Source organism: Chrysemys picta, chromosome 3, assembly GCF_011386835.1.
Source record: "Chrysemys picta bellii isolate R12L10 chromosome 3, ASM1138683v2, whole genome shotgun sequence".
NCBI classification, from domain to species: Eukaryota; Metazoa; Chordata; order Testudines; family Emydidae; genus Chrysemys; species Chrysemys picta.
In genome coordinates this window covers 54508284-54527381 of record NC_088793.1, presented here as the reverse complement: position 1 = coordinate 54527381, position 19098 = coordinate 54508284, and the positions used below count along the sequence as shown (strand labels likewise).

General features: G+C 38.6%; 1 protein-coding gene across 8 annotated transcripts in view; it reads right to left on the bottom strand.

Annotated features, from left to right (window-relative positions):
* Positions 1 to 16229, bottom strand: part of LOC101953070 (uncharacterized) — a 210228-nt gene extending 193999 nt beyond the window's left edge. For 5 of the 8 annotated variants that reach the window (XR_010599482.1, XM_065587932.1, XM_065587931.1 and 2 more), the window contains exon 1: positions 16066 to 16229. The gene's annotated coding sequence lies outside the window, so the exon portion shown is untranslated. The other 3 variants (XM_065587938.1, XM_065587937.1, XM_065587935.1) reach the window with 3 other exon arrangements.
* Positions 16230 to 19098: the final 2869 nt, after the last annotated feature.

The following is a 19098-nucleotide window of genomic DNA, read 5'->3' as shown; positions in this document are numbered from 1 at the left end:
CACTAGAAAGAGGACTCCAGAGTTCACAGTAAATGTGGAGTTGCTGCATTTTCATGAATCACATCATGTGTATGCAGGCATTTCCACACTGAACTAACTCAAGTTACTGTGGATTAAACACAGATGGTGTACATAAGGCCCCAGTAACCCAGGGTGTACTTAAAGTGGGAAGAAAATTACAGACTGCATATACACGCTATCACATTATCAATCATTTTAAACATCTTTAATCTCAACCAGTGAATTTCCAATTTACCAAAGCACACATTCCTTCCTAAGTATTAGGTATGTGCCAAATCTGAACTTTAGCAAGAAAATTATTCAAGAATAAAGAAACTGTACACTCAGCATCTCAAAAATATGACTAAGTGGAACAACTTTTGAGAAAGTTAACAATTTCTCCACTTTCTTTACGTACAAGCTTGAGAAATATCAGCCCAAAGAGTAATTTTCAAGGAAGTTGTAAGTGGCTGAAAATAGGGGCTCAGAATGAAAGTATATCCTCAGCCATCACTACATTGTTGCTACTGCAAAGCAATAATTATGCCTTGATTGAATCTGAAATTACAGTAATATTAAACCGTTTTACTCCAACATGAACAATATGAAATTGTGTTTTCATGTAAATTAATTTCAGTTGTGCATTTGTAAACACAAGCACAGTAATTCCTAAAGTGCTATGTCTCCTAATAGAAAGCATGAGTAACAGTGGTTAAGTGCTATGTTATTCATAGCAAACATGACCAGCAGTTCTCAGAGCAAATTTAATGTAAACAACTATTGTTCTATGCACATTTATGAGACTTGAGATTGACTAAACAAGGTAATTTCTCAATAATGTTAAAGCACCCTAATAGTCAGTAAAAGTATGTACTAAGTACAATATAACATGCAATAACAAATTTCTCAGAAATCTGTAGTATAGTAGGGAGGAAATAAAAAATATATATCGCATGGGTGCTGCTGTTTAATTCAATGGCATAAAATTCTCATTCAATCAGTAGAATGTTCTACCATATATAATTCTATTTATTGTATCAATCTAAATGCTCTGAAAGCCTGGTGCTTGCAACTGTAATATGTTTTCATTGAATCATAGCATTATAGGGCTGGGAGGGATTTTGAGAAGCCATCCAGTCTAGCCCCCTGCACTCGGTCAAGACCAAGCAAACCTCGACCATTCGTGACAGGTATTTGTTCAACCTGTTCTTAAAAACCTCCAAAGATGGGGAATGGACAACCTCATTTGGAAATCAATTCCAGTGCTTAACTATCCTTATAGTTAGAAAGTATTTTCCTAATATCTAACCTACATCTTGCTTGCTGGAGATTAAGCTCATTACTTCTTGTCCAACCTTCAGTAGACATGGAGAACACAAATGTCCCCTCCCATTTTTAGTATACCCACTTAGGGTCATCCATAATGTGAGACCAGATTTACAAAGTGTACAGGGGAAACAAAAAAAGCCACTATGGCTGTAGTTTGGAGTCTAAGAATGTGGGAACTTTCAGGCAGGAGAAAAAAATGGAGATCCTTTAGACCATTCTATTGCATCATGTGAGAACTGATTGATTATCCCAAATGCTTGTCAGCTGTCAATCTACCATTAAATAAATCCAATAATCACTCCAAATCATGAAATAATGTTATAGGTATTAATCAATTATTTTCACTAGTCCATGAGGACAGAAAAGAGAATCTGCTATGGGAATGAATTAAATATTATTTTAAAAAAATATTTAACAATTAATTTAACAGGATAAGTATTGTGTACAATTTTATAACTATAATAAAAGTGTGAAAAAGGAGCAAGCTCAAAAAGTGAGGCATTATTGGATGCATTCCAGACTTAACTACCCATGGTTCTGGGGAGTAAAGTAGAACCCTTCTAACCAAAATAATTCTACAGTTATTAAATATAAGTGGTCATTGGCTTTGTTAATGGCTACTCTAGGGGTGCTGTAGGTAGAGTGTTCATATTTAAAACATTTATTATACAGACGAGTTACGTTCCGCTGTCAGCGTGTAAAGCGAAAATCGCATATAGTCAAAATTACATTGAGTGTAATGGTGGTCGGAATCGCCCACACTACAGGTACAGTATTTAAATTGTTATTTTTATCTCTTTTTTTGTTTTTCCGACTGCGCAAAGGTGAATTCGTGCATGTTAAATGCGCGTAAGATGAGACTCGCCTTGTAGTATAAAACATTCTGCCAGTTACAGAAATTCCCTGGTTTTGGATCTCGTGATCTCTCTCAAACTGGTAGAAAGGTTTTAAGTGCCCTTAATGTAACTACAATGTGTAATTGTTAAGATTTTCTTGTCTGTGCACTGTATTATTATTTTCTAGGACTGCAATGTCCACTGGAGGCAGCTACTATATTATGTTCAGTTCAGATGCGGCATGTTAGAGACATGGTGTTCTGTTCTGGAGGCTTTACTTTTGTTCCCTTGTTTTGTTGTTTTCTCTTAATTAAAATATGAGTCATTCAACATGAAAACATACTGTTGCTCATATTAGGTGAAAAATGTAACAGATGTATGTTCTGATAAAACACATATGACTTTAAAGAAATACATGTCAGCAAAGCTATACTCTCACCCAAGCAGGAAATTTGCAATTCTCAAAAATGGGAATACAGGAAGTTTTTGTAAACCAGCCCAAACTGACAAACTTGAGTGTCCAAAATTAGAAATCTAAATCCCTATTAGGTACAATACTTATAAAAGTAGTCTGATTTTTCAGAGGTGAAGAGCTTCTGAAGTTGTTATTAACTTCAATAGCAGTGGTCGGTGCTACTAGGATGATCAGCGGAATAGAAAGTAGACTGAAAAAGAATTTGGTTTGTTTAGCGTAGCAAAGTGAAGGCTGAAAGAGGATAGGATTGATCTCTAAAAACATCAAGGGGGGAGGAGAGCTTTTAAGTAAATCTAAAGGACAAAATTGGCACAAGAACAAGTGGGTATGAATTGACCATGACTAAAATTAGGCTGGAAATTAGAAGAAAGTATCTAACCATCAGAAGAGTGAGGTTATGCAACAGCCTTCCACTCGGAATGCTAGGAACAAACAATCTAAATATTTTAAGATTGCGCTTCATAACTTTATGAATGGGATTATATGATAGCTTTGCCTGCAATAACAGGGCACTGGGCTTGATGACCAAGGAGGTCCCTTCCACTCCTATGTTCCTGTATATAAAACATTTGTAACTCCATACTATATTACTGACTGTACCATTATCAGTCAGAACCAGGAGTCATTATTCAATCCTCTATATTACTCCTGATGATTTAGTTGCTTTTCAAACTGTCAAATAATTGAGCATTTTATTCTTTGACCATATGTTTGGATCAGCTCCTCCTTAAACTCCTTCAGTAGTGTCTTCTTTACATCTTTATAATGTGTCTAAATAACACCTGTGAAATTACATGTAGTTTCTTTGTAGGGTACCGTAGTTACTTCACAGTCCCTATATCTAATTTAGTAAATGTTATACTTTGTATTTTGAAGGCAAAATGACAAAAATGATTTACTAAAAGTAAAAATCACTTTTTAAGAAAACAAAATAGAAACCTTGATATAAATGAATGATTTGATTACTATGGGAACAAGTGGAACATAAGTTTTGAAAAAATGATTTTTTTTCAATAGTAGTCAGACCATGCCACTTAATGAATTTATTTGATATATCTACAGAGCCCTTTTTGAATCTGCATAATACACCACCATTCAGTGCACACTAAACTGAAGAACACCAGTTTCCTTAGGGATTTGCATTTCCCAGGGTAAACAATCTCACTATTTGACATATTTGCTTATAGAGCAAAGAATACCAAAGAACACAGGGCATGCTCATTAGATTGCAACATTTGAAAAATATAGTTTGCATATAAAGATATAGATGTAAGGATCAAGGTGCTAATGTAGTTGTGACTATGTGTAATAACCTTTTCTCCCTCTTTCCCCAGGTCTTTGAGAGGGTTTGAATCTATGATGTTAACATTAATGCACATGCCTCTACCACTAAAGGTGAAAAAGGAGTAACTCCATCAGCTGGCAGCAGTAGTAGGCTACGTCTGTATAAATACAATGTGGTCTAGCTACCAGAGGAAGATACACACCATACAAACAAGCTGAATATGCACATGGAGATGAAGCAATGTTAGTGTATCAGGGACTAGGGAAGCTGTTCTCAAACTATGGGGCAGGCTTCCCAAGAGAGTCACTGGAATGTGTCAAGGGAGGTGTGAGCTATATACTCTTTTTTTAAAGAGCTTTGGCTGTCAGTCCTGGGTGCCTGGGGCTTGTGCAGAGGGCAGGAGGTGGGGGTAAAGGGGACAGCTGGAGCCCCACCACCCAGGCTCGGGCTCTCCTTTCTTTCCCTTCCAATCCCTCTTTTGGAGGTGGTGGGGCTCTGGCTGTCAGCCCTGGGGTGGCAGCAGCAGTGCAGAAGTAGGTGTGGCAATGGGGTGCTACGTCTGCTGTGAAAAGTAATATTGACAAATATCACTTTTCATATTAAAAACAATGAGGAGTCCTTGTGGCACCTTAGAGACTAACACATTTATTTGGGCATAAGCTTTCGTGGGTTATAACCCATTGCATTGGATGCATGGAGTGAAAAACACAGCACATGAAAAGATGGGAGTTGCCTTATCAAGTGTGTGTGGGGGGTCAGTGCTAATGAGACCAATTCAATCAGTGTAGATGTGGCCGATTCCCAACAGTTGACAAGAAGGGGTGAATAGCAACAGAGGGAAAATTACTTTTTGTAATGCTAACAAGGCCAATTCAATCATGGTAGATGTGGCCCATTCCCAACAGTTGACATGAAGGGGTAAATATCAGCAGAGGGAAAATTACTTTTTGTAGTGCTAATGAGGCCAATTCATATTTCATATTCATACTTTTCATATTGTATCCCTTACTTCTGTGCTGTTGCACCCTTACTTCTAAATCTGCTGAGAAACCTGATACTGATGAATATCACTTTTCACGTTGCCACCCTTCTGTGCTGCTGCGGGCATATGCTGCCTTCAAATCTAGATGCTTGGCCAGCAGCCACTGCTCTCCGTTTTGCCTTCAGAACTGGATGGTGGTACGTGTACTTGTGGTGAGGGGAGTGTAAATGACTACAGACACAAAGAAATCAGTCAAATAACTTTGAGAACAACTGGACTAGGGTAAAAACCTGTTTCAAACCTCAGAGCATGCCTGTTGTGAAGTTGATATTTTCCAGAAGTATGAGCAAGCTCAGAGTTCTCCTGCAATTAGGAAAGTTCTGAACCATCTCTCCACCCAACCTGAATCTTGAGTGATTATTAAAGATTAAAAAAGACATCTTCAAATTCCCCATAAATACATTTATCTAGCAATATTTTTCAGAGCTACAATGGAAAAAAATATACATATTTTCCTAAAAAGTAATGACAGTCCTCCTTAATAGGGTTAGTGGATTTGTAGACACTTAGTTTTAACTGGAGAGGCAATGCAGTTTTTTCACCCTGGCCCAGATCTACAAATTTAGATTTTCAATGATCAGAGTCACAGTGCCTAATCTGATGCACAAAGCCTGAGTCAGGACCTAGGCTTCTTACATGATGAAAGGAAATGGAAATGGTCCTTAGGAGTTAGGTGCCTGTCTCTGCTACTGATTCATGAAGCCTTGTCCTGGAATCAGGAGGCTTAAATGCCTACGATGTTTCTTGTGAGAATGAGCGAGGCAAGCCCCTCGTTCCACACAAAATGGCTGAAGAGGAGGAGGCAGTGCCATCTTGTAACTTTTAGTCCAGTGGTTAAAGCACTCATCTGGGATGGTGGAAATCCAGGTTCAAACTCCCCCAGTCTGACAAAGGGGAAAAAAGGATTTGAAGAGGTGTCCCTCACAACTGAGGAAAGGGTTCTAACCTCTGACCTATAGGATATTCTGATGTGGAATGCCTTTAGTCTCCTGTTGAAGCTGTTCCAATTTGGATCAATAATAAAAGAGTGACTGGAGTAAGGGGACTGAACCCTGGGACTCCCACCTCAGTGCCTTAACCACTGAATTACAGAGTTATTCTCACTCTCTCTGTCTGGCCCTATTACTGTTCCACTATAGATAAATACTGAAATAGTCACTGGGCTAGAGAGAGAGAGAGAGAGAGAGAGTTATAAGATAGGCACCAGCACCACCACTTTTTCCTCCTCCTCCAGCCAGTTTTTGAATGGGACCCAATATGGTAGGCAGCCACTGAGCACACCTACCAGACTATGCCCTGCACATGACTTAGGTGGATGGATTGCCCAGTTCATGAATCACTCTGGGGCTTAGGTGAGAGATAGGTGTCCAGATGCCTAGAACAAGGTGGCAATGCACATGCCCAGAGGCAGAAACTTAGGCACTGAGGGAACTTTTACCCTGAAAATGAAGGCACCAAGTGAGATTAGGCACCTACAGAATTTGGTGGGAGTTTTGTAGGCCTGGTCTACACTAACCCCCCAATTCGAACTAAGGTATGCAACTTCAGCTACGTGAATAATGTAGCTGAAGTCAACGTACATTAGTTCGAACTTACCGCGGTCCAGACACGGCAGGCAGGCTCCCCCGTCGACTCGGCGTACTCCTCGCGGCGAGCAGGATTACTGGAGTCGACGGGGAGCACTTCTGGTTTCGATTTATCGCGTCCAGACAAGACACGATAAATCGAACCCAGAAGTTCAATTGCCAGCCGCCAAACCAGCGCGTAAGTATAGACAAGCCCGTAGATTGCAGTGGAGAATAAAACTGGAGTGTAGGAGCCTTTGTGGACTCCACCTCTTGCACCTACTGCAGTTTTGATTCTGGCATCTTATCCCCACCTTTGAAGGCTACTTTTAGTTCATGAGACTGATTTCCTCACCTGGCAGATCAGAGTAGAAAGTTTAGCAATGGGCTTTCCCTAAACATGCTGTATATGTAAATGATTCTATCTCCCTCTGATTTCCATTTCATTGTGGGCCAGCTCTGAGAGAACTAACTAATTGCTCTATGCATGCCACAAGGCAAGTGGTCAGACACTCTGCACTCCTTGCTGCAAAATAGGTAGCGCTCACCCTTATTAATCTGCTACTAGCCACTTATCTTCATAACTATTCTTGGGTTTTATTTGCAACCAATTACTATATTGATCTAGCTATTATCTTTAAGATAGAAACTAAAGCTTATTTATTTGTTTATCTTATGAATTTTTCCTTTCATCCACTAAAAACTTACTGATCAGCCTACTCCCCTCATTATCAAATGTCCATGCAATCCAAACTCTGGTTGGGGTAGATAGTCTATCCCTGCTGAGCCAATGGAGTTACACCAAAGATGAATTTGGCCCAAGTTCCTTTAAAAGTAAGAGTATATACCATACTTAAGTGCATGACCTACAGTTTACTATGGTCACCAGTTATTAGGTTTGTATTAATACATTCACAATAGTTACACTATTGCAAACTGTTTTTTCTTACGATGTGAGAAGGGGGGGGTGTGGTGTCTAATTTGGGAATAGGTATTGCAGTATGCAAAGTAAATCTAATGGAGGTGATACACTGTGTCCCTCCTCCAAATATGTGGGAGTGGATGTTATCTGCTTTACTCTTCATGTTGCTGATATTTTTACACTAACATATGTTCATGTCTGGTAATTTGCTGTTAATTTGTTTTGATTTGGATTTTTCTTCTGTATGACTCACAGCCTGACGGAACTAGTTGTGACTTCAACTTAACGGGAAAAAATGAAATGCCCAGAAGGAATGATGGAAACTGTTGAATATGGCAAAAGCAGTATCTTATTTAGTTATAAATGGTGAAAGCAATAAGAGAGCAGATATTGCATGTAGACAGAAGCTCTGACTTAAGAAAATGGAACAATGTGAATTAAACAGCATGTGTTTCAGATATTTATTAACTGAATAAACAGTTAACAGAATTTATTAACTGAATCTGAGAGTAATATTTATCAGCAAAAATGTCATTTGTACCCAAAAAGTTTAATTAAGGATAGTGAGGGCAGATTTGTAGTATTACAAGTATTGCTATATAATACACCAATCACAATACTTGCAATAATACAAATTGAAATGTAATAATGTGTATGCCACTGTTTTGTACCAAAATCTATGACTTGTAAGCCAAAATAACAAAAGTGAAATTGGAACTACATCAAAAAATCCCTACAAATAAGACAAAAGCAGAACAATAAACAGATATGAGTGATAGGATCTCTTAGGACCCTGAAGTAATGTTATGATGGTCCTACCATTTTTGCAGACTGTCAGAAAGCCACACAGTGTCTGACAACTTGCTCTAAGGTAGATGGCAGAGTGGGAAGAATGATCACCAAAAATTACATGATCGTGTACAATATATTAAAAGCTACTTTTTTTTAAAGATCTAGAGATCATAAAAGATCCAGTAAGGTCTAAAGGAGGGTAAAGCAGAGTTCCATTGTGCACAGCATGTTATTAGGAAGTCAGAGGTTTGGTCACACATGTATAATGGTGTTAATCTCCAGTGTGAATTACACACAGTTAAACAACAGTCTATTTTAATAAACAGAGTTTTAGCATTAACACAAAGCAGTACAATTTAATGTCTAATTTACTATTGCATTACTTCAGGTTTACATCAGTTTAACTCCAATGGAGTGTCACTGGAGTAATAAAGGTGTGAATCAGGTTCTAAACGTGTTAATGGATGTGTCCCTTTCTCTCTAAGAGTCACCACTGTTATTTACAAGGGTGTTGAACAGTACTTTAAATTTGTAAAAGCACAAAGTGTTAATTAGTAATACAGTAAAATCCGTCCTAGAGAGGACTTGTATTAGGGATTTATATGTAATCCACATGCTGCAAACAGACACAATTACTATATAAGTGACACACCAGCAGAGATGGAAGTGGAACCCTGGTCTTTCATCTTCAAAATCATACACCTCTACCACTTGAGCTAAAATTATCTCTCCTAGCTACTGCTAATAGGTTTCCTATCCCCTCTGGGAAAAGAACTAGAGAGTAATGCTGCACATATATAGGGAGTACATTATACTACATCTTGCAGTAGGATGTCACCACAACAGATCAAATAGTTCCACTCCACCTTCACTAAATAAATACATCCTTTATGTATAGGCTTTTTCAGGTGATTCATCACTGGAGTATCTCAACACCTCACAATCATTGATGGATTGAGCCTTGCCACCCCTCTTAGATAGGGAAGAATTATCCTCATGTTGAGGATGAGGAATTAAAGCAACAAAGGTTAAGTCTCAGATCCTCAAAGGTATTTAGATGCCTATCTCCCATTGAAATCAATGACAGGTCCCTAAATACCTCTGAGGTCCATCTAGCCCAGTATCCTGTCTACCGACAGTGGCCAATGCCAGGTGCCCCAGAGGGAGTGGACCTAACAGGCAATGATCAAGTGATCTCTCTCCTGCCATCCATCTCCATCCTCTGACAAACAGAGGCTAGGGACACCATTCCTTACCCATCCTGGCTAATAGCCATTAATGGACTTAACCACCATGAATTTATCCAGTTCTCTTTTAAACCCTGTTATAGTCCTAGCCTTCACAACCTCCTCAGGTAAGGTGTTCCACAAGTTGACTGTGTGCTGCGTGAAGAAGAACTTCCTTGTATTTGTTTTAAACCTGCTGCCTATTAATTTCATTTGGTGACCCCTAGTTCTTGTATTATGGGAATAAGTAAATAACTTTTCCTTATCCACTTTCTCCACATCACTCATGATTTTATATACCTCTATCATATCCCCCCTTAGTCTCCTCTCTTCCAAGCTGAAGAGTCCTAGCCTCTTTAATCTCTCCTCATATGGGACCCGTTCCAAACCCCTAATCATTTTAGTTGCCCTTTTCTGAACCTTTTCTAGTGCCAGTATATCTTTTTTGAGATGAGGAGACCACACCTGTATGCAGTATTCGAGATGGGGGCATACCATCGATTTATATAAGGGCAATAATATATTCGAGATGTGGGCGTACCATCGATTTATATAAGGGCAATAATATATTCTCAGTCTTATTCTCTATCCCCTTTTTAATGATCCCTAACATCCTGTTTGCTTTTTTGACCGCCTCTGCACACTGCGTGGACATCTTCAGAGAACTATCCACAATGACTCCAAGATCTTTTTCCTGATTTGTAGCTAAATTAGCCCCCATCATATTGTATGTATAGTTGGGGTTATTTTTTCCAATGTGCATTACTTTACATTTATCCACATTAAATTTCATTTGTCATTTTGTTGCCCAATCACTTAGTTTTGTGAGATTTTTTTGAAGTTCGTCACAGTCTGCTTTGGTCTTAACTATCTTGAGCAGTTTAGTATCATCTGCAAATTTTGCCAACTCACTGTTTACCCCTTTCTCCAGATCATTTATAAATAAGTTGAATAGGATTGGTCCAAGGACTGACCCTTGGGGAACACCACTATTTACCCCTCTCCATTCTGAGAATTTACCATTAATTCCTACCCTTTGTCCCAGGTCTTTTAACCAGTTCTGAATCCATGAAAGGACCTTCCTTTTTATCCCATGACAGCTTAATTTACTTAAGAGCCTTTGGTGAGGGACCTTGTCAAAGGCTTTCTGGAAATCTAAGTACACTATGTCCACTGGATCTCCCCCTTGTCCAGATGTTTGTTGACCCCTTCAGAGAACTCTAATAGATTAGTAAGACACGATTTCCCTTTACAGAAACCATGTTGACTATTGCTCAACAGTTTATGTTTTTCTATGTGTCTGACAATTTTATTCTTAACTATTGTTTCAACTAATTTGCCCAGTACCGATGTTAGATTTACCAGTCTGTAATTGCCAGGATCACCTCTAGAGCCCTTTTTAAATATTGGTGTTACATTAGCTAACTTCTAGTCATTGGGTACAGAAGCCGATTTAAAGGACAGGTTACAAACAAAAATCAACCATAAAGGCTGTGTCAGAACTGGGAAATAAACCCATATCTCCTAATTCCCACTCCATTGTCTTTAACCCCAAAAATATCCATCCGTTAAGCATCCAATTTTTACTCTTGGGCTGTTTGTATTATTCAATAATACCCATACGCTTGAAAAAAGTATTTGCTCTTCCTTCCCAAGTGCTCTTGCACACAGAGTACCATCTAAATTTGTCCTTTCTTGCCTGTGTTGCTAGGGGAGACAGTGAGACATTTTGGCCTACAGCACCATCTATATGTGGATGGCAATCAGATCTATCTGTGCCTTTTGTTGAACATTTATATTGCAATATCTATTATTTCCCAAGTATCAGAGGGGTAGCCATGCTATTCTGTATCCACAAAATCAACAAGGAGTCTGGTGGCACCTTAAAGACTGAGGGATTTATTTGGGCATAAGCTTTCATGAGTAAAAAACCCACTTCTTCAGAGGGATGGAGAAGAAGTGGGTTTTTTTACCCATGTAAGCTTATGCCCAAATAAATCCCTCAGTCTTAAACGAGCAACCAAGTTTTTGTTATTTCCCAGTTTCTGATAAGGGGCTGGAAGCAGTCTAGCTTCTGATCAACATATAATATGTAGGAAAAAATTAAAATGACTGGATTACAGCTCTGAGTCTGCCTTTTACCACTTTAAGTCTCTATTCACTTCACATTGAGATCAGTGAGAGCTAGAGTTGGCCCCCATAGTTTGTATTTTTCAGGTCAGTGTAAATTACAGCCTCCATGGAACAAGTACTGTGTCTTTTCCCTTTGCGCTATAGTACTGAGCACATTCATGACTCTCAGGCAGGGATTGGCAACCTCTAGCCCGTGGCCCGCCAGGGTAAGAACCATGGTGGGCCGGGCCAGTTTGTTTACCTGCCGCATCCGCAGGTTCGGCCGATCACGGCTCCCACTGGCCGCGGTTCACCGCTCCAGGACAATGGGGGCTGCGGGAAGCAGCGGCCAGCACATCCCTCAGCATGTTGCCTGCTCTGAGGTTTGCCCAAGTCAGCATAGCAAGTCTATTTAAACCCTATTGTTTACAGACATGTAGCCAATCACTGAGTCATTTGATCAACAGATCGTAGTTTTTGTCTTTAAAATTACTACAAATCTTCTATAATTTATATGTTCATTGTTTTTAATGTGCATAAGGCACATCCCCGGCAATGGACACCATTACAGATTGTTTGCAGTGTTGTAGCCGTGTTGGTCCCAAGATAATGGAGAGACAAGATGGGTGAGATAATATCTTTTATTGGACTAACTTCTGTTGGTGAAAGAGACAAGCTTTCAAGCTACACACAGCTCTCCAGAGCAGGCCTGAAAAGCAGCTCTGTGTAGATAAAAGGTATTACCTCACCCGCCTTGTCTCACCATTACAAATTGAACAGTCAACAAAAAGTGTATTCCAATTATACCCTACTTTGCACCGTGTTTTCAGCATCAGATAAACAGACTCAGGTAACACTGATTTATTCAGGAGAACTGGATTCTCTATTTCAAGAGCACAAAAAAGCAGCATAATCTTCTGTAGCTATAAGGTTAAAATCTAAACAGATTTCCCCTTCTTATCCCAGAAATGGTGCCGCATGGACGCTAAGGAAACTTATTTACTGTGACAATTATCTCATGTAGAAATAGGAAAACAAGTCAACCTTTTCCCGGCATTTATTCTTGAGCTCTGGTCTCTATTAATCAATCCTTTTAAAAGACACAAGCAGCAAAATATACTTTATAGAGCCTTCTGTTCCCAAGTAGTATTTTCAGAGGGTTGCTTTTTCTACCTTGATAGTAGCTTTGCCGAGGTGCTCGTGCTCAGTAATTCAGCACAGTTAGGGCCAATTTCCTTGCCTTCAGGATCTGAGTAGCTGCAGTCTGCCGTCACCTTTTGGTGACCATAAACTCATTATAGTATTATGCCCCATTGTAATCTGAATTACAGTCCAGTATCCATATGAGTGAGCGTGGAGAGCAAAGCTGTAGGAAACTTATTCTATGTTCTTATGCAAAAGGGTTGAGTAAAAAATAAAACAGCATTCATAACATTTATACACACAAAACTCTTTCCATATAAAATTATGTATTTTTCTTAGCTTTTCCTAAATTCTGTGTGATGATTGGAGCTGTTCTCTAACAAGGTCTTAAAACTCTATGTTGACCCAGTTATTAGGACATTTACTGTATGAATATGTTGGGATAGTTAATAGGATGCGGGAGTATCAGGGGAAAAAAGCAGGAAGAGATACAGTTGCTCAGGATAAGCCACCTCTCTGCAAACCATTGGGGATTGTTAATAACTGAACTGTTAGCATAAAAGGTTTTACTTCCTTCACAGCCAACCTACAAAACCAAGTGTTCTCCAGAAGGGACAAAGCTTGAAACTCACAAGAACAACAGTACTCTGGGAGAATTAGAAGGTACTCCCTCACAAGAGGGGGAGGTAGTTGTTTGGAGGAACTAGAATGTGACATGCATTCATTGGTATATCTGAAGAAGTTAGATATGTCTAGGTTAACATCAGGGTATGGTAAGCTTTTAGGTAATATAGATGCGTGAACAATCTTTATTGTTTTAAAATCCTCTCTCTAATATTTTGTTACTACTATTAAAATGAATACTTTGGTTTTAAGAAAGTGTTTTGTCATGGAATACCACTGGTCACAGACTCCCAAAGGGAAGAATTTCATGTTGTCCAAACTCAGTTAGACCAGCAGGTTAAGTCTGGTTGATACACTGGCTCCTGTAGCCCCTCTAAGAGTGGGGTAATTGTCGAATTCTACCATAGGATAGGCAGAGGCATGAGTCCTGACATGCAGGGGGGTGCACTCAGAGACCAGGAAAGGGTCAGAAGTGCAGCTAGCCCTGTAACCCTGACACTTTATTACTTCAACACTTTTAGTAATTTTTAAGGATACAATTACTTGCTATAAACTCCAAAGAATGGAGGTAGGCCATCATTCTGGTGGAAAAGCAATTGGTTGGTTCTATGTTAAACAACAGTGTGTCAATAAGGAGTTCTGATCCTAATGATACTAGAAACACCTTCTTTGTCTTTGGCAAATCCCTCTTTGCCTGTTTCTAATTTCACCTTGCAAGAATTTTATACCAGTATAGTCCATTGATATTGTTTCTGATTTACACTGATCTAACAGAGAAGAAGCAGAATCCTGTGTCTCTTTTCCCTCTCTTTCTAAAATGATACTCCTACCTACTTATATATTATTCTCAGGGTTGTGATAAGATACAGCCCAGTCCTCTTCTCATTTAGATCACTGGGAGTTTTTCTATTGTCATCGATGGCATTAGGACAGTATCCATAAAGTGTTTTAAACATGAACAGCACTATAGAAGTGCAAAGCATTATTGTCTTGAATGTGAAATACTGCTGTAGGAAAGAGGAACAGAAGCAGCAGCATCTTCCAGAACAAAAAAACATTTATTTTTTGAGGGATGGGACTGGAGTTTGATTAAAATAACTAATATAGCAACTACAATGTCTTCGCAATAGTAATGAGGATTCCTAGAATCAAATTTAATTTGTTTAATGATACTACAACATCCAGGTTTGGCTCTCAGCTCCTCAGCCATCACCTCTCTTGGACAGAGACCCATGTCTCTGTCCCTCTTGATCAGGATATTTCCATACTGCACAGCTTCCTGTCTATACTGTGTCCTCCCCAAAGAAGTCAGGCTGCTAAGACAGCCTCCTTTACTTTTCTCCTCAGAGACAGTACACCGGGTAACTGCCACAGTTAGGCTACTACACAGCTCTCTGTAAGCAAGCACATTTATTCTTAAAAGTAAAAGCATTACAGAGAAAACATACTAAAAAGTAATAAAAGAAGGTGCATGCATGTTAATAAGCTTACCAGAGATCACCCCCTGATTCCAATAAGGGCTCTAGATGGCACACAGTCCTTCAAATCCCACCCAGGGGTTTTCCTGTGATTACCAGGATTCATGACTGCTTTTGCTCAGAAAAAAACACACTCAACAGTAAGTCAGTTACTTTTTTATATAATTTGTCTTTGAAAGTTTTGTCCTCTTGTAACAGGTGGTAGCAGACAAAGGATGAAGCTTCAAAGGCTGAATCCTTAGGTGGCAGTTTGCAATACCCTCCTCCAAGGTACATCCTAGGAATTCCACTTCCCAAAAGATTATTTGTGCTTGCTACATTGTTCAACAGTCTTTTGAAGCTCACTGTACTTCTCAGGGATTGCATTAATCCTGTCTTCTGCATTAAGCCGTTCCATGCTATCACCCAATAATGCACAAACATTTGCATTTTTAAAACAATAACTCTTAAAATACTTAAATGCCATTTAAGGAAGTACAACTTCATTTAATATTTTTTTCCAGGCTATTGAAGGAAATAGCGATAACTGTCACAGGGGTAGTCTATGAAAATGATAACTGTTAACTTTTAAAATTATTTACAGTTTTGTTTCTTGATTGTGTATTTACCCTTTGATTATATCATCACAAGTGTGTCTGTCATTTTCCAGGAGAAGAGCCGTGCCATACAAGTGAAAATTTCTCTGCCCTTTGGGATTTACAATCTAGAGAAACAAACTGGAATAATGTAGAATGATACAACACAAGAAAAGAATATAAATACAAAGTGTCATGAAACCAGTGATTCACTGACCATATTTGACAGTTGTTTTAAGTAGGGTAAAATGTAATTATAATGTGTAATATCCCCCTACCCTAGTGTTTAAAGTAGATATCCTAGACTTGATATATTAATTTTGATGAAATATATGAGCCCATAGAGCCAAAGGTATTAACATAACCCAGGCACTCTCCAACATTAAACAATTTTAAAGAAGGTTTTGTATACAGAGACCTCAGACTGCTTAGTACCATGGCAAACATACCATTACAAATCCTTTTAACTTTTTATTGAAGATACAGAAGAGAAGGGTGAAAAAACAGTGAAAGCATTTCAAATGTAACGTATTAAATAAGGCTTTCATTTGTTCCCTTTCCCTTTAGCTGGAGACAGTTTTTAGAAGGAAAACAAAACCTTCTTTCACAGCCCCTTAGATGGTTATAACTAAACTTTTTAGAGAAATGTGAGGTTACTTACAATGGACTGGAGTTTTTGTTGTTGCTGCTGTTGTTAAAGTCCAGCCTTGTTTCCTAGAAGACAAAACAAGACAAACACATAAACAGGGGAGAGAAAAGAACAACGATAGAACATGCAGCTTTTGGCTCTGAGGTTGACATTAACTGGCAACAGTCACAGAACATGGTTTTGCAAGCTACTCAGGGTACGTCAACACAGTGATTTGGAGCAAGCCTCCCAGCCAACGTTGACAGACTTGGCCTAGAAAGGCTTATGCTAGTGCTCTAAAAATAGCTGTAGTGACAGCCCTCTGCCAACCCAAGACACAACTTTAAAGTTCTGTCTCTACAGCTATTTTTAGAGCACTAGCATGAAACTCACCAGCCCAAATCTGTTGACTTAGGCTGGGAGGCTCACTCTAAAATGTTGTGTAGATATATTCTCAGACACCTAACAACCCAGTAGAAGCATGGGGCGGCTTAGGGCATTGCATTTAGGTGCCTCTTTCTGGTCACAGGTTCACAGCAATGATGCAAAATATACAATCTTGATCAGCTAAGCCAGACTCTTATAAGGCAGAAAGAAAAAGGAGAGAGCTAGGAAAGAGAAGAATTAAGACAGGGAAGAAAAAGGACACTATTCAGGGGGCTTTGGGTGAAGTGGGATGACAAAGTTTTACATCCCAGGTGGTATTTTGGATTCAACTGGAACCAGTAGAGGCAGAAATGTCATCTGGCTCCCTCTCTCTTTGGCCCAGTCTGGTCAGGACCTCTTTTGGGAGTATGATAAAGAAGGTCAATTGTTGTCATACTGGATTCCAGAGTGCCAGGAGATGGTGGAGGTGGGAAACATGATGGAGTTTGCTTCTTTAGTCAGCCACAATCACTCGTGCCAATAACCAGCTTTCCCCCCAAAGTCTGTTTTTTAGAACCGTGATAGGGTGGAACAGCCCATCCTCTCATTATTTTGTCCATCAGTTAGGACTAATTTCTGACACGCCTATTTTGATTCATTGATTGTTGGTGTCACACTGTTCTTGTTTAGCAGTCATGATCTTAATACAGTCCTAGAATTATACCAGCAGGCCTTTTTGTTTGGACTAATTCAATCTGTATTGGTTTTGCGCCCTTCCCACCAAAATTTGTTGTTTTAGGTTATTCTGACTTTTCACTCACTTCTTTGTGAGTGAGTTGCATTCACAATTAGGGCAAAATTGCAAGTCTAGTTATCACAAGTGTATCTTCATTCACCCCCAAATACCCTAAAATTTGCTAAGAGTAAACATGAAAGGAGGTCAAATTTATGAATTTGCCAGAGTGTCAGATTTTAAATCTAAAAAGGTTTGCAATATATAATAGGATCCAATATGATAACCCCCTTTTATTGAGTCCAGGGAACATTAGCTTACTAGTTTAACACTTGGTTCTTTTCAGGTCAATTTTTAACTTGAACAGTATCTCTTGAATCATAACACTTGCTTATTCTTAACCAACCAACTATGTATTAATTCAACCAGAACTACATTAATATATAATCAACAGTTCACCACTCAAATGTGGACACAACCAATTATGTGTACTATGCACTCACAATACAGTCTTGAAAGCAATTATCACAGACTACAGCTGAGGCTCAAAAGTTATATCAAGGAACAATGCAAAGTACTAAGATATCTTATTACTTTTACTTATGATCAGCAATTTTCAATTCTTTAGTACCTAGCACATTTTTCATGCTTCTGAGGCTGCACTTGTCTTTAAGGCATTTTAAAGAGTGTGGTTACTTCTCTTTGACTAGATTGACCCCAAAGGGATAAGTTGAGAATATTAAGAGCAATTGCCTAAAACAATTCTTTTCAATCTCTCTTAGGACAATTTTCTTTATAAAGGCATTAAAATCTTAAATATGGTTACTGGAGGTCTCACTAGAGAGTGTAGACTCAGAGAGAGAACATACAGGTATTTATATTAAAGAATATGAGGAAATACAATCTTTTAAATAAAATTTCACCCTTTATTTTTTTCCTCTTAACCCTGGTGTTGGGGAGAGTCTTTTCCGCATAACTGGTCCAGGCATTGCTTGCACTTTTTCAGCTTCTTATTGGGTTCAGTCAACTCTCTTGAGCACATGGGGACTTCGGTTTATATACACTAGTTTCAGGGCTTGTAGGATGATGCCACCATCTTATTCTCATACGGCATGTGCCAACTGGATGCTCAGATTTCATCTGAATTTTTCTGATGCTTCCATTGGTATTCACTATATGGCAATGATATAAAACACATTTTTTTAACCCTTTTTTATAGGATACTTTTTTAAGTTTGATTCATTTCAAGAACTGTATTTCATTATTAGCCCACACTATCCATTGGGATTCCCCATTTTAAGCAATTTATTTTAGTATCCCAAAATTATATCCTCATTTATATCTTAACATTTCTTCTTCATTGTGCCAGACAATTCCTACTACTTCTAGAATGCAACAAGTATTTACACTGAAAACCAACACAATCCTTATCTTCTAAATGTAGGGGACATACTCTATACATTCTTTCATTGTTCATAAGCATTTCACCTTATTTAGGACTTACAATAGAACAAGAGACATTTTGACATATAGAAGGAAGAAGATCTGACTCACAAGGTAAACAAATTTGCAGATCCAAATTTGGGGTGAAAGATTATTCATGGAACATGTAATTTAGAAGGAAAACAAAATATGGTTTATACTTTGGGATAAAAACACTTTGCATAAGAAAGCAGGGTGTGACCCATGCTGGGTAACTTAGAGTACTTTTTAAGCTAGATTTGGAGGAAGAAAGGTGGTTTTATACATATGCAAATTATGAGAGATTCTTGCCTAGATGATTAACAATATTTTAGTATTTTAGTTTCTCTTCTTAGGGAGAGGAACTCCCGACCTTGGGTGATCAGTGGGTCCTTAGACAAAGTGTCTCATATGAAGTCAACCATTTTCTTATCGTCTTCATAGGTGGATCCTATTTTGGAATAAACAGAGGTGGGATAGCTTTTCTTATTTTTGTGGGCCAGAGG